Raw genomic sequence first — 17,147 nt, forward strand, 5'->3', positions numbered from 1 at the left:
TACATTTTTCGAGGAATTTGATTAAAACTATATATTAAAAATAATTGAGTTTATATTTATGAAAATAATGGAATTATTGATAAGAAATTTATAAATCATTTATAAATAACTGAATTCCTGTGAAATTTTTTTATCATTTACGAAAATAATTAAATGTTTGCGTAGAATTTAAAAAAAAATTTTTTAACTAATAATAAATTAAATTCTTTTGAAAAATTTTATTAAAATAGTAGATATATTAAAAACCATTGAATTGAGGAAAATTTTTGAAAATAATTGAAATTTTGTCAAGAATTTTATTAACATTTTTAAAAATAATTTAATTTTGGAGAAGAATTTTATTATTTATTAAAATAATTTAAATTTTGACGAGATTTTTAAAAAATTTGTAACTTTTAAAATTCAATTTTTTTAAGTGTTTTTAACTAATATTCTTCTATAAAACCATTATTTTTTAATAACTAATTATAAATATATTAAAAAATTTAACTAATTTTAATAGAATTTGAGTTATTAAAATTTTTTAAAATTCCAACATCTTTAAAATTTCTAATTAACTTCATTCAAAATTGAAATTTACTAAAATTTTAAATTAAAACCTTTTTGATGTTCATCTATATTTATCAAAATTGTAAAGGCAACTCTTTTAAAATTCAATTAAATTTGAAATATTTAAGTACAACTATTAAATAATTTATAAGTAATAAGTTTAAGATAGTTCTTCAAGAATTAAGTTATTTAAAAAAAAATTACTGTCATATATGTATAAAAAAATTTTAAGGTTTTTTATTAGAATTCGTGGTAATTTCATAGTTTATGAGGCAAACAAAAAAGACTAAAATTCAGAATTTTCTTATAAATTGTAAAAATTAAATTTTTTTCAGTACTTTTAATAAAAATCCCTGACAACAAAAATAAAAATGAAAAAACACAAAATTTGCTAAAAAAAAGACGTAATTTGCATTTTCTCTAAGGTACTTTTGCACCCTAGAGGGTTTATCTGGGTTTAATAAAAAAATATATGAAAGAAAGACAAATATATAAATGACAAATTTCCCCCCGCACTATGCACATATACAAAATATACTCGAATAGAAATAATATGATTAATTTTCACAATTCTATATTTCTAAAAGAAGAGATTAATATATTTTTTCCCCGGAAATCCATTAACAAGTGAAAATTGCCTTTTTATTTTTTCTTTGAAAAACCATAAAGATAGATAATAGTTTAAAAATATACACACACATGTCTATATAAAAAAAAGAATATTCACACAAAAAGTAGTTTGTCTTACTCATTATAATTATAATAGCTCATCTCTCGTGTGTATTTGTTCGGTATAGTTACGTTCACTTTTGGAGCTGTATAGATACTGCAAAGAGGAGCTAATTACACGGTGGATATCCGTTGGCAGCGAGAAAAGTCAACACGAGCGTTGAGTTATGATCTTAACTGTGTAAACCTGAATCTCACCAATTGCACACGAATATAACTATCTAAATAATGAGGTATAAAGAGACTAATCGAATACCTCGTATGTATATAGATATACATTATATTATTTCAAGAAAAAGAAAAAAAAAGTGAAGAATGAAATTAAAAAGCAAACACTTATCTTATTCTCTCGCCTTATTGATAATTAGACACGAAAACATTTGACAAAAAATTTACCAACACACTTAAAAAAGATTGTATTATTCTTGAAAAATTCATCGTTTCTAATAACTCTCTCATCTTTAGCGTTTAGTCCTAAGTTAACTTTGAAATGTTTGAATAAGTTCATTGCTTCTTAAATTTCAATTAGCGTCTCGTATAAATAGTAGACGAAATTATTTGTTTGAACTATAAAATATGAGATAGCGGCGAGACTTCAAACTAAATTTTTCTTCTTTTTGGTTATATATACGTGTATAAATGTGGAATTAATTTCTTTTCTGAGATTCCTTTATTTTTTTGTTTGTGTGTTATTTTATTAATAAGTCTGGATGAGTTTTTGAGTCGTGGTTTTCTTCTGTTTGTCCATATATATAGTCTACTTTATTTAAGAAATATATTTTCCAATTGTAGTCTTTATTGTGTCCAGATGCGAATATTTTTTTGAGATTTGTAATTTTTTTGTTTATAATTTTTTATTTATTTAGTTTTATTATTTTATTATTAGTTTGCACCTCGTGTTAAAAGAAGATAATGTTTTCGCTCTCGCTCAAGCAGCCTCTTACAAACTCATCGGAAAACATCTTCTTTCTATACACTTTTGGTATATAAAAAGTCCAATTTTTAAATTTGATTCAGAATTCTCCAAATATACTAAATTCTATTCAACTTTTTAAACGATTTTAAAACAGTTTTGTACTTTCGAAAACATTTGTCCAATATTTTTTTGCATATTGGAATAATTATCGTGATTTAATTGTAATTATACTACAAAACTGCTTTGTGTATATATAGCTAATATCGAATAGTCCAAGTTTAGTAATCATTTTGTTAAATTTTGGATTAAAATTCTTTTCATGAACATAAAATTTTGAAAAATTAACTGCCAGAACCAGTTTCAGATTCATTCAAATAAAAATAAAACATGTACCTAAATTATTTAAAAAATTATAGTTTTAATGTTATAGTTTTAATAACTTAAGGCAAAATCAAGAATTTTTTCGATGTTTCCAAAAAATTAATTACAAAATTTTTGTTTGAGGCTGAATTTTAAAAAAAGCTAATTAGCAGCTTTCGCACTCATCTACTAAAACTTACACTGTAAAAAAAGGGAGTTAAATTTTAACTCCCCCGGGGGGTCTATAAAAGTCGCACCCATTGGGGAGTTAATGCCAGGGGAGTTAAATAAAGAGAGTTAAAATTTCGCACCCAAATGCTAACTCCCCAAGGAAAAAATAACTCGCGCGGGTGTTGAATGAAGGGAGTTAGAAATTAACTCTCTTTTGGAGTTGATTTTTAACTCGAAAAATTTAACTCCCATAACTCCCGAGTCCGTTAACTCCCTAATTTTTTTATACAGTGTACTATTGTACTGTTTCAATACAGTGTACTATTTGGATACTTTTTAAAATTTTTGACACTAAAAGCTATTATACTTTATTATATTTTTTTCAAAATTTAAACTATACATTAAAATTTAAATCCGCTAATAGTTGAAGTAAAATAATTATAAATTAATTATTAATAAATATTCTTCTTAGAAACAATTGAAATTTTTTTTCAAGAATTCAATTATTTTCACAAATAATGAAATTCTTCGCTAAAATTAAAATATTTTCAAAATCTACAATTTTAATAAAATTTCTCAAAAGAATTCAATTATTGAGAAACAAAAAATTAATGAAATACTTCGCAAAAATTCAATTAATATTAAAAATAAAAAATTTTCACAAAAGAATTCAATTTGAAATATAATTTTTAAAAAGAAAAAAAACTTTCGAAAGAAATTAAATAACTAAAGAAAATACTGTAGAAGAAATTAATAATTTTCTAAAATTTTGATAACATTTATTTATAAGCATTAAATTACTTTCATAAATAATTAAATTCACCGCAAGAATTCAATTATTTTTAATACTATTTTAATTAAATTATTCGAAATAATTTAATTATTCTTTTACATTTTCATAAAATTCTTTAAACAAATTCAATTATTTACGAAAATTTCAATAAAATTCTTCGCAAGATAATTAAATTATTTATACAAAAAAAAAATTTTGTAACAGAAATTCAATTTTTTAAAAAAATTTACTGAAATTTGTTGCAAGAATTCAATTATTTCCATGAATAAAAAAAAATTTTACAGAAATTCAATTATTTAAAAAAATTTACTTAAATTCGTTGCAAGAATTCTACTATTTTCATAAATAATATAATTCTTCACAGAAAATCAATTTTTTTTAAAAAATTTACTGGGAATTCGTTGCAAGAATTCAATTATTTTCATAAATAAAAAAAATTCCACAGAAATTCAATTATTTAAAAAAATTTACTTAAATTCGTTGCAAGAAATAAATTATTTTCATAAGTAATAAAATTCTTCACAGAAATTCAATTATTTAAAAAAATTTACCGTCATTCGTTGCTAGAATTCAATTTTTTTATAAATAATCAAATTCTTCACACGATTTCAATTATTTGTAATCGACTATTTTAAATAAATTCGTCGAAAAATGTAATTAATTTCAAAAATTTTATTAAAATTTTTAGAAAGTAATCATAATTATTTTCATAATTTTAATAAAATTCTTTACAAGTAGTTATTCAATTCTAAGAAATAATTATTTTTATTCCATCAATTATTTAGTTTTGTATTTTAATAATTGAATTCTTGAAGAACTTTTTAATAAGAATTGTTTTTAAAAAATTTCAATTTTAATTTTTTAAATAAAAGTTAATTTGAAATAAAAATTAAAAATATTTAAATTTTCAATGAATTAGAAATTTTGTCAAATTTAAGTGAAATAAATTTTATATTTAAAAAAAATTTATATTTTGACTTATTTAAAAGTATTTTGAGATTTAATCGAATTTTTGAAAAATTCTAACTAAAAGTTTGAAAAATAATTGAATTTCATAAAAGTTGAGAATTCAAGTTTATTATTAGGTTGAGAAAAAAAGTGAATATTTCTTATGTAAATCAGGAAAATACAGAATTAAATTTTTATGTCTTTTGTAAATGGATTAAAACGAGTTTTTCGCAGTTTTCAAATTTAATTTTTCGATAACTATTTTTTACTATACTTTTTTGTGACTTGAAGCTACTATTTGCTACTTTTTTAAAATTTATTATTGAGTGCGAAGTCTGAATTATAGTTTTAAAAAATTTTTTAAATTTTAGTGCGGCTTTAGAGTGGAAAAATTGTTAATTAATACATTTTTGAAAATAAAAAATTCTTCTAGTATTAAAGAAGCAGCATTTACACAATTATAGATAGATAGTGTAAGTTTAATAGAAATTGGCTAAATAATAATTCAAAATTTATCAGACAATAATCAGACACAAAAAGAAGCATGTGGTTTGGTGTAATTAGAAATTTCAAAATTTAAAACATCTCAATAATTGTATAAGTCGAAGAGGAGTGCAACAGCTATAGATCTTCTTATTATAATTATCACTTAAGTGATCGCTGATCGGATGAGTTACTAAGACTATAGAAGTCCTAGAAAATGTGAACCTCTCAAAAATAATCTTATAGACTCTTTGAACTCTTTGTTCCTGATAAGAAGATAAATTTTGTAAAGCACAACCATAAAGCGCCTAAATTGGATGAGACAACAAATTTTTTTTTAAATGCATCATCTTTTATAATATTTGATGATTTTAACAATAGGGAAATACAATGAATTGTTTTCTATAAAATAAAAATTGACACTGTGTATGTATATATAATTGAAACAGTGGTCTTATGGGTCTGGCGGGTGGTCCTCATTATGTTGGGTTTGCTGGTTACTCTCTTCCTATCTATTTAACGTATCGTTTGCCTTGGTAACCATCCAAATTGGATCATCCCACTCTAGCGCAGTTGAAAAAGCATCTACTTATCTCGCTCGTGTCCTCTCCGTAATTATTTGCAAAGACGATACTTAATAACGATAATGCCCCTAACCCGTATGGCATCTCCTCGTATCGGGGAACTCTATAACCTCTGCAATACTGCTCCCTTATTCCTTTTATTAACAACTTTTCCATTATTCTATATAAGCCGCTGGATAAAATTTGACCCCAAAAAGAGGAAGTCTCGAAAAAAGGAACTTTCGAATCTTATTAAATCTTCCGAATCTCTTTCTTCTTTAATTTCTTTTAGTTTTACATTCAAAGGAAAAGATAAGAATATTCTTATCTTCCTTTGAATTTGTTTTTTTTTGTAATTTTTCTACGTAGAGATTCTTTTACTCTTTTATTCTTTTACTTATTTTAGTTTCCTTTTAACTTATTATTTTTATTCTTTTACTTTTTACTCTTATAATATACTTATTAGCATTATTCTTCTTTTCTTCAACTCTCTAAATTTTAATCCTTTTGCTTTTTGCATTTTCATTTTCCTTTTTATTTCTTAATTGAACATCCATAAAAGGGCGACTTTTATCGAATCCCACTGGGAGTAAAGTGTATTTTAGGTATACTTAATAATTCTTATAAATACAGATTAGAAAAACTTTTGTCAGATTCAATACGTATATTTGTAAATAATTCAATTTTACAAACGCAATTTTCCTCTGTTTTTTCTTTTGCCGATTTTTTTTCGGACTATGAAAAGAATAAAGGAAATATATATATAATGGAACGACGTTATCGTGTATATTGACATTGTTATACAAACGATATTGACACAGAGACAGTAAATTTCTTTCACGTCGGATCATCGACGGGCATTGGATGAGATTCACAATCGAAACGGATTCGCGAAAATGAAAGAACGTCCGAGGGCTTTTATATTTGAAAAGTTTTTATCAAAAATCCACTATCGGCACTCATTTGTTTTTGCTTATCGCAAAACTCTTCGTGTTTTACACGTACATATATATATATATATAGAGCAAAATACGGTTATAAACATTGACAGAATGTCGAAACGAGCCGAGGATTTTCTGTCAAAAACTATAAATATACAAATAAAACAATCTACATCGAAGTTCAAAAAAAGAGTTCATTCAATTTTCCTTCAATGAATATATTATACAATAATTATAGTTTCAGGGATATTCCAAAAAATGCGACTTTTATAAAGAATTCCATCCGGAATTAAAAATTTTACCCTTTTTTACAGTAAATTTGAATTAACCCCTTAACAGTATATTTTAAAAAAAGGTTCGTAAAGTCCGTAATTTTATTCAGAAAAGACGAAAAGTTTGTAAATTGTACGATATAATTTAGAGAATTTTAGAGAAATTACAAATGATTACAGAAATTTAATTATTTTCAAAAGTAATAAAATTCTTCGCAGAAATCCAATTACATATTAATAAATGTTTAAAAATTCCCGTCAAAATTTCAATTACCTTTAGAAATAATTAAATTCTTCTCCAAAATTCAATTATTTTCATAATAAAATTAAATAATAATTTAATAAAAATTATAAAAAAATATTATTTTTATTATAATAAAAGTAATAAAATTCTTCGCAGAAATTCAATTATATTAAAAAATTTTTAAAAATTCCTAACAAAATTTCAATTACCTTTTAAAATAATTAAATTTTTCTCCGAAATCCAATTATTTGCAAAAAATTTAATAAAATTCTTGGCAAAATTTCAATTATTTTCAAAAATTTTAATTAATTCAATGATTTTTAATATCTACTATTTTAATAAAAATTTTCCAAAAGAATTCAATTATTATATTTAAACTTTAAAAAAAATTTAATAAATTCTACGCAAACGTGTTTAATTATTTTCATAAAATAATAAAAATTTCACAAGAATTCAATTATTTACAAGTTTTTAATAAATTTCTTCTGAATCATTCAATTGTTTTTATAAAAATAAAAAAATTCTTACAGGGATTCAATTCTTTTCGTAAATAATAAAATTCCTACACGGAGAGAGAATATATATTAAATTTTGTAAAAATATTTTCAAATTGGGGAAAAAGTGCAACAAAGCGAAATTTTGATATAGAAAATACTAAACTTTAAAAAAAGTTTTGTGAAATTTATTAAAGTTATATTAGAATTTAATTAATATTCTTGATGTTTGAGATATAATTATACTAAATTTCACATAAGTTTTTTAAAAGTTTAGTATTTTTTATATCAAAAACACGCAATTTAATTAAAAAAATTTTATTAAAAAAAAAAAAAAAAAAAAAAAAAAAAAATTTTAAAATTTTATTTTAATTTTTTATTTTAATTTTTTTTTTTTTTGATTTTTTTTTGATTTATTTTTTTTTAATTAAACGCTTTGTCGCACTTTTTCCCCAATTTGAAAATATTTTTACAAAATTTAATATATATTCTCTCTCCGTGTAAAAAGAATTTAATTATTTTCATAAATAATAAAATTCTTGCAGGGATTCAATTATTTTCGTAAATAATAAAATTCTTTTCAGAAATAATTGCATTTTGAAAAGGTTTCAAATTAAAATATTTGAAAATCTGGATTTTTTATATTTTCAACTAACAATTCTGTAGAATTAATTTTTTTTCAGAAAATTAAATTGCGGATTTTCTTACATTATTTGAAGTATATATATCTTCTAATATATATTTAGTTGAAGAATTTACGAATAATCAAAATTTTGTAAAATTGAATTGTAAACAAATAAAATTAAAAATTTTCAAAGAACTTTTTCAAAAATTATAAAATTAATTGATTTAAAGAAGAATTTTAGTTAAAAACAGAAAAAAAAATTTAATTTTGGAAAAGTAGCAAATTATTGCAGAAATTTAATTATTTTCATGAGTAATAATATTTTTCGCAAAAATTAAATATTGTTCAAAAAGAATAAAATTCTCTTCTTAGGGATTCAATTATTTTAACAAATTATAAAACTCATCGTAGGATTTCAATTATTTTTAATACTATTTAATCAAACGTCTCGAAAAATATAATTATTCTTAAAAATTTTATTAAAATTCGTCGAAAGAATTCAATTATTTAAAAATTTGTTGATAAAATTCTTTATGGTAATTGAATTTTATAAGAAACATTGAATTATTCAATAAATTATTTATTTTTGTATTTGAATAATTGAATTCTAATAGAATTTTCTAATAAAAATTGATATAAAAATGAATTTAAGTTAAAATTTTAGATAATATAGTTGAATATTAAAAGCAAGATATAGCGTGAATTTTTAGAAATAATTAAATTTTTTAATTATTTTTTTTTTGAAAAAGTTTAATTGAATAATTGAAATTTTGTAAAAGTGAATATTGTAAATAAAATGGATTTAAAAATTGTCAAAGAACTTTCTCGAAAATTATTAAAAATAATTGATTTAAAGAAGAATTTTAGTTAAAAATTCTTGTAAATAATAATTGAATTGTAAATGATTTTATCACTAGGCCATCTTTAATTATTATTAGTTATGAAAAATTTAATTTTATAGTTTTAAGTAAAATGTCCTCTTATTTGGCTCGGACTGGTTATATTTTGTCAGTAATAATTGGTCCGTAAATAGTCCGTAATTTTTCATTTTTGGTCCGTAAAGTCCATATTTTTAAATACTTTGACTGGTTCGAGCCCTGAATTTGGTTTTAGGTCGCCATTTTGGAGCCGCCATTTTGAATTTTAGAGGTCATAGACATAATCGCCACAGGTGTGGCAAATTTTTTTTGCTTCTATATAGAGGTCAAAGACAGTGTATAGGGGTTAAATAAATTTTCTTCCGCACTGTATTTAATTTAATGTCATTTTTTAAAATATTTCCTTTTAATTTGTTTCCCCTGTTGTTTGTTTGTTTTAACAATTATTTTTCTTATTTTCTGCCAGATTGCGGTATTTCATTCGCATTAATCGTTCGGCGAGTGATTCAGTGTGAGGATGGAGAATATTCATCACCAGGAGACACCCTATAAGTGAGTAGTACATACACACCATTTGGAATTGTATACTTTTACAAACGCAAACGAAAGGTTTAGGCCTCAAGTTTGTCCGTTAATTATTAGCAAGACGCTATATTGAGCATGAGAACGGTTAGATATATTTCTTTTGCCCTCTGAATGGGGGGAAATGAGACGAAATTCAAGTCAAATTGGCGTTAAAATTGCAATCACGGTGGTCCTGCTCTCTTGCTCTCTTGCTCTCGCACTCTCTTGCACTTATATATTTTATATGTTTCTCTCGTTTTCGGTCGTTGTCGACCACGGAATTAGCTCGTCTATTCTAAGCGAACTTCACTCTCTCGTCTATACACCGCGCGCTCACACTGATGACGAGGAGAGTCTCATGTTTCCTCTCTCGCTCGCCTCTTCGTGTATAAACAAACCACGGTCAATTACGCGCAATTTGGAAAATTTTTATTTTACATCACTTTTTTTTAATGTCTTTATTTTATGTTTTTTAATTGTTATGTGTAACTATTTTTGCGTTTCAAATATTTTTTGGATTTTAATTTTCGCAGCAATCGGTTTATTTCTCATAAATGATTTATTATATTCAAATTTACTTATTCATTAATGGAAAATAAGTGAAGATAATTATTTAGTTTTTTATTAAATAATTAAGGGATCATTCACATATCACGATAACCAGATTTGAATTTTTTTAACCCTTTTCCCCCTTTATCACAATTTGTTCCATATGAGATTGGTAATTTTTAAAACAGGTCGCCATAAAACTGTAAACCCCCTCCCCTCAAAAATTTTTGATAAATTTCTTCTAGTTATTGAATAATGATTATAGTAATAGGTTTATAGATTGACAGACCACGGATAGTATAGTTCTACTTTGGTTGCATAAATTTATTTTTCGACTCATTTTTAAAAAATGCGATTTTTTTTCCAAATGTTACAACAATAAATTACTTTTTTATTAGTATAAAATGCAAATTACTTTGATTTTTATTGTGTGAAAAAAATTGTAGTAAAATATTTCAAAATTTATTTTTGATTAATTTTTTTAAGATAATTGAATTATCGGAATATGTATTGTTTTTAGGTTTTTAAATAATTTTTTTAATAAATTGAAATTTTGTAAAATTTTGTTGAAAGTAATAATTGTTGTTTAGTATTTCATTAAAATTTTTGAAAATCGAATTTTGAAAAATTTTAATTAATATAAAAATAGAAATTAGCTTCTAAAAAAAGTATATTAAGCAATTATTTTAAAAATAGTAGTTCTTAGAAATTTTTTAATATAATTTTTTAAAATTAAATTATTTTTAAGTTTCAATTATATATATATTTCTGAAAATTCAAATATCTAGAAAAATAATTATATTACATTGTTATAAGCTCAATTTTTCGAATTGTTATTCAAATTTCGAAAAAAACAATTATTTCAATTAAAATTATTCAAAAAAAAAATCATTTTCTTAAATTTTGTCAAAAATTTCATTACAATTATGTACACAAAAGTAAATTAAAAATAAAAAAGTCCGGAATTATTTATTTTTTATATTATACGGAATTAATTTTTTTGAGAAAGTTCAATTGCCAATTTTTTTTTGTTGAAATTGCTATTTCAAATTTTTATTTTCTAATATATATTTAATTAAAGAATTTACGAATAATATTGAAATTTTGTAAAATTGAATTATAAGCAAATGAGTTTGAAAATTCTTAAAGAACTTTTTCAAAAATTATTAAAAATAATGCATTTATAAAAGAATTTTTGTTAAAAAAACGAAAAAAAAATTTTATTTCGGTAAAGTTTTTTAAAAAATTCAATTATTTTCAAAAGTAATAATATTTTTCGCAAAAATTAAATATTGTTCATAAATAATAAAATTCTTTTTAGAAATTCAATTATTTTCATAAATAATAAAACTCATCGAAGAATTTCAATTATTTTGAATTCAATTTTTAATCGAATTCCACAAAAAATGTAATTATTCTTAAAAATTTTATTAAAATTCGTCTAAAGAATTTAATTATTTAATGATAAAATTTTTTATGAGAATTTAATTTTAAGAAACACTAAATTAATAAATTATTTATTTTTGTATTTAAATAATGGAATTCTAGTAGAATTTTCCAATAAAAATTGTATAAAAAATGAATTTCAGTAAAAATTTTAGTTTATAATTAAATATTAAAAGCATTATATAACGTGGATTTTTAGAAATAATTGAATTTTGAATAGGTTTCAAATTAAGAAGATTGAAATTTTGATTTTTTCATATTTTTAACAAACAATTCTGTAGAATTAATTCTTTTGAAAAAGTTTAATTACATTTTTAAAAAATTATTTCAAGTTTTTATTTCTAATATATATTTAATTGAAGAATTTCCAAATAATTGAAATTTTGTTAAATTGAATTGAAAAGAAATGAATGTGAAAATTATCAAAGAACTTTTTCAAAAATTATATTAAAACTAATAGATTTATAGAAGAATTTAAGTTAAAAACACAAAAAAAAATTTAACTTCGGTAAAGTTACAAATTATTGCAGAAATTCAATTATTTTTAAAAGTAATAATATTCTTCTTAACAGCATGTGATTGTTAGGTTGTCAATGGTAATTTTATTGACCACTTTTTTTCTTTAAATATTAAATAAATTGAGCTGAAATTTTGTACGAAAGTCTAAAATACAATAAAGAAGGGCAGTGACGTAAAAAAGTTTAAATATTTTTAAAATTAATTATTACAAATTACTTTAAAATTATCAGTTGTCATGGTCACTTCTAATCAATTTCTCGTCTTTACCGATTTCAAAGTGTTTTATTATAATTTATTTATGAATTATTAAAACTTTTACACATCACTGCCCTTCTTTATTATAATTTAGACTTTCTTACAAAATTTCAGCTCAATTTATTAAATATTTAAAGAGAAAAATGGTCGAAAAATTACCATTAAATTTATAACAGTCACATGCTGTTAAGGATTTAATTATTTTTAATAATAATAAAATTCGTTCCAGAATTTCTATTATTTGTAATACAATTTTAATCGAATTCCTCGCAAAAATGTTTATTTAAAAAAATTTTTTAAAAATGTTAATTCTTAAAAATTTTATTAAAGTTCGTCAAAAGAATTCAATTATTTAAAAATTTGTTAATAAAATTTTTTTGTGGGAATTGAATTTTAAGAAACATTCAATTATTCAATAAATTATTTTTCTTTGCATTTAAATAATTTAATTTTTTTGAAAAAGTTTAATTGAATTTCTTTTTATATTAAGGGCATATTTGAACCATTATGACGTCACAATTTTAAAACTCATGCTTTGCACACATTGTGACGTCATAATGGTTCAAATGCCCTTAATTAAAGTTTTTATTTTCTGATATATAGGTATATTTAATTGAAGAATTTACGAATAATTGAAATTTCGTAAAATTGAATATTGTAAACAAATGGATTTGAAAATTGTCAAAGAACTTTTTCGAAAATTTATTATTAAAAATAATCGATTTAAAGAAGAATTTTAGATAAAAATTCTTGAAAATAATATAGTTGAATTGATAATGATTTTATCACTATGCGCCATCTTTAATTATTATAAAAAATTTAATTCATAGTTTAAAGTAAAATGTTCTCTTATTTGACTCGGAGTATGGTTATATTTTTTATTGGTCCGTAATTTTTCATTTTTGGTCCGTAAAGTCGGTATATTTTTAAATAGTTTCACTGGTTCGAGCCCTGTAATAGTAAAAAAATGATAAATTAAATAAAAATGTAGAAAAATATTATATAAATAGATATTTTGTTTATTCGTCAAAAAAAGGTTTTGCAAAAGAAAGTGATATTGGGAGTATAAAAGAACGTAATAATACCGTTAGTAGAGTATAATTTTAATTAGCAAACAAGACACTCGTTTGGATTCTATAAAGAGGTATTAAATGATATACCAGAAAGGAATTTAGCAGAAATTGTGAAAGCGTTTTACTGCACGGGGCACAAGCGAAAACAGTTGTAACTGTCCTAATCGGTTAGGAGAGTTGTCGACGAGATGTATAAGCGCCCGAGCGAGAGTCATTGATTCGTTATTCTCTCTTGGCTTTGCTTGGCTTTTACGTTTGCCCTGTGTGCCACCTCGTAATGCGCTCTACGAGGCATTTTAATGAAGGCATTACAGTAGAAGGTTGGTATATACACGTCTCGATATCGAAAATAAGATTCTCTCTAAAAGAACACCGCGACTCTCTCCTTCTCTCTTGCAGAGTAAAATATACATATACATATATAGCTCTCTCGACCATTTGTTTTAAGACTTCTCTCCGAGTGAGAGAGAGAGGGAGAGAGATTTTACTCTAAATGTGTATATGTGCGTGTGTATTGTATTCATCGTTGTCGTATAAGGTTTTGCCTACAGGTGTAAGCTCAGCGACCGTAAGCGACTTCGTTTCCCGGCTTTTTGCAAAGCATCCGCCCGCTCTCGCGTAGCCAATAATTGAATATCGGAGGGAGAGGATTTTAGAGTGAGTGAGAGAGAGAGAGAGAGAGGAAGGGATTCTCTGAAGAGAGGAGAATAGGGATGAGAGGCAGCATCCGATGGAGTATCGGAAGAGGAGTGAGAGAGCGACTGCAAAAGGCGAGTAGCATATCACGTTAGTGTTGGTGCCGGGTTGGACATTCTGGGAGAAAATCGATATTTTAATTGGACAAAATAATTGGAACGAGCAAGCGAGCGAACGAACGAATGGAAGATCGTAATCTCTGGGTATATGGACCCCTTTGTGAATTGGCGAGTCCCCGGTGTGCATCCCGCGTTATATTCTATCCCGTCGACGCCCTCGTCGCGTCCTGCGAGCGCAAAAACCTTTTTTCTACTGTTGCTCCCACTCGCACACCCTTTTGCTTGTTGCACATTTTACTCCTGTTAAATAAAAAAAAGAGGAAAGGAAACACATCCCCTATATATATATTGCAATTCTTATTCGAGGTGTTGAAAATTTTCTCTAATTTTCGTTTCATTTTATATATTTTACACAAAAAAAAAATTGCAATCGGTTTTCTATATGCGAAAGCTGAATTTTAAGTTGACTTATTATTACTTTTGACTTTTGTTCCGGAAATATAAATTTCGACCTAAATGTTTAGTATATTCTTATTCGCTTTTTTTTACCTAAAAGGGAATATTTTTCTTTCCACACGTCGAAAAATTCTATGGAAGTACTTGGGAATTCCATGAAACTTCTCTATGGAATTTTCGTGGACTTTCCATAGAAATTCTACAAGTTTTTTATTTTAAAAATATTTTAACATTTTCAGGGTTGTCAAAACGTCAGGGAAATCAGGAAAAAGTTAGGGATTTTTATTAAAGTAGGTACTGGAAAAAATTAAATTTTGAAAAAGTTACAAATGATTGCAGAAATTCAATTCTTTTCAAAAGTAAAAAAATTCTTCTTACAAATTCAATTATGTTCAAAAATTTTTAAAAATACCACGTCGAAATTTCAATTATCTTTAAAAATAATAAAATTCTTCTCTAAAAATCAATTACTTTCAAAAATTTCAATTATTTTCAAAAATTTTGCTCAATTCAATCATTTTCAATATCTACATATTTTATAATAAAATTTTTCAAAAGGTTTCAATTATTTAGAAAAAAGTGTTGATAAAATTTACAGCAAACATTACATTATTTTCAAAAATAATAAAATTTGTTTATAGAGATTCAATATTATTTTCATGAAATAATAAAACTCATTGCAAAATTTCAATTATTTTTAATGCGATTTTCATCGAATTCCTCAAAAAATGTAATTATTCTTGAAAATTTGATTTAAATTCGTTAAAAAATTCAATTTTTTAAAAATTTGTTGATAAAATTCTTCATGAGAATTCAATTTTGAGAAACATTGATTTATTTAATAAATTATTTATTTTTCTATTTAAATAATTGAATTCTCGTAGAATTTTCTAATAAAAATAAATTTAAAAATGAATTTCAGTTAAAATTTTAGATATTAATTGAATATTAAAAACATTATAGCATATGAATTTCCAAAAATAATTATATTAGAAATTTTATTAAAAATAATTGAAATCCTGTGAAGAATTTTATTATATTTAGGAAAATAATTGAATTCTCGTAAAGAATTTTTATTACATTTTTTTAAAATAATTAAAGTCCTGTGAAGAATTTTAGTATTTATGAAAATAGTTCAATTCTTTCAACGAATTTGTAATTTTTTATTAATTTTTTTTTTAAATAATTTAAATCCTGTAAAGAATTTTATTATTTATGAAAATAATTGAATTCTTGCAACGCATTTTATTACATTTTTTTTAAATAATAGAATTCGTTTAAGAAATTTAATTAAAATAGTAGATTTTGAAAATATTTGAATTTCAGCGAAGAATTTCATTATTTGTGAAATGTAATTGAATTCTTGTAAAAAATTTTTGGAAATAATTAAATTTTTTTAAGGAATTTATTAAAATTGTATTAAAAATAATTGAAATCCTATGAAGTATTTTATTATTTATGAAAAAAATTGAATTCTTAGAACGAATTTTATTGCATTTTTTAAAATAATTGAATTCTTGGGACGGATTTTATTAAAATTTTTGTAAATAGTTTAATCTTTTTTTTTGAAAAATTTTATGGAAGTTTATATTTTTACAAAACATGAAAATATCAATAACTCCGAGTCTTCGACTCGGAGTGATCGATATTTTCATGTTTTGTAAAAATATTCTTATAAGTTGTTGAATTTCATGAAGGTTTGAATTGGAAATTTTTTGAAAATCTTAATTCCTATGGAAAAATAATAATGATTAAATATTTATTTAAAAAAGAATTTATTGGTGTTTTGGAATAATTTTACAATTAAAAAAATTCGTAATTAAATTTAATATTAGAATAGTTTTTTGAGTATCTAATCATTTTTAGAGTGAATCAGAATATTCTTTAGGGTCAGGGAAAAATTCAAAATTTTGTCCGAAAATCAGGGAAAAGTCAAGAAAATTCTGTAAGTTTTTTTATTTAAATAATATTTTATCATTTCTATATTATGATTAGAGACCAATAATAAGCTTTGTTGCAATTTTTTTGCAAAATGCGTATTTCATTCAAGTTTTGCAAAAAATTGCAATAAAGCTTATAATTATTATTAGACTCTTGACCTGTGAATATTGACCTAAATTCGCTCGTAAACGAGAAAATAACATAATAATTTTCATTCATTACATTATAAGTATAAATTTGAAAATTTAGGTCACGTTTTACACAAAATAAATTTTAATTTCTAAAGTAAAGTAACAAATTTATTATGAAACTTCAAGTCGTAGACCGAAAAGTTGTAAGTAATTTTAAATCGTAGGTCGTAAGGCACAAAATAACCTAAAAAATGAAGGTCAAAATTTAGGATATACGTTTTGCAACTAAATTTATTTTGATTCAGATTCAAATTCAGACTGACGCTGAAGTCTTATTTGTTAATAATTAAATAAGGAGTAATTCAATTATAGATTTTTTGACCTAAATTCGGTTCATTTTAAGACAATTGTAGTGGTTCATAAAATTTCACTTTAAGAATGTTTTGCAACTGCTTCAGTTATAAAAATAAGACTTAATCTTTCTTTACTGAC

The sequence above is a fragment of the Leptopilina heterotoma genome, unplaced genomic scaffold (genome assembly GCF_015476425.1).
Source record: "Leptopilina heterotoma isolate Lh14 unplaced genomic scaffold, ASM1547642v1 Lhet_10, whole genome shotgun sequence".
NCBI classification, from domain to species: Eukaryota; Metazoa; Arthropoda; class Insecta; order Hymenoptera; family Figitidae; genus Leptopilina; species Leptopilina heterotoma.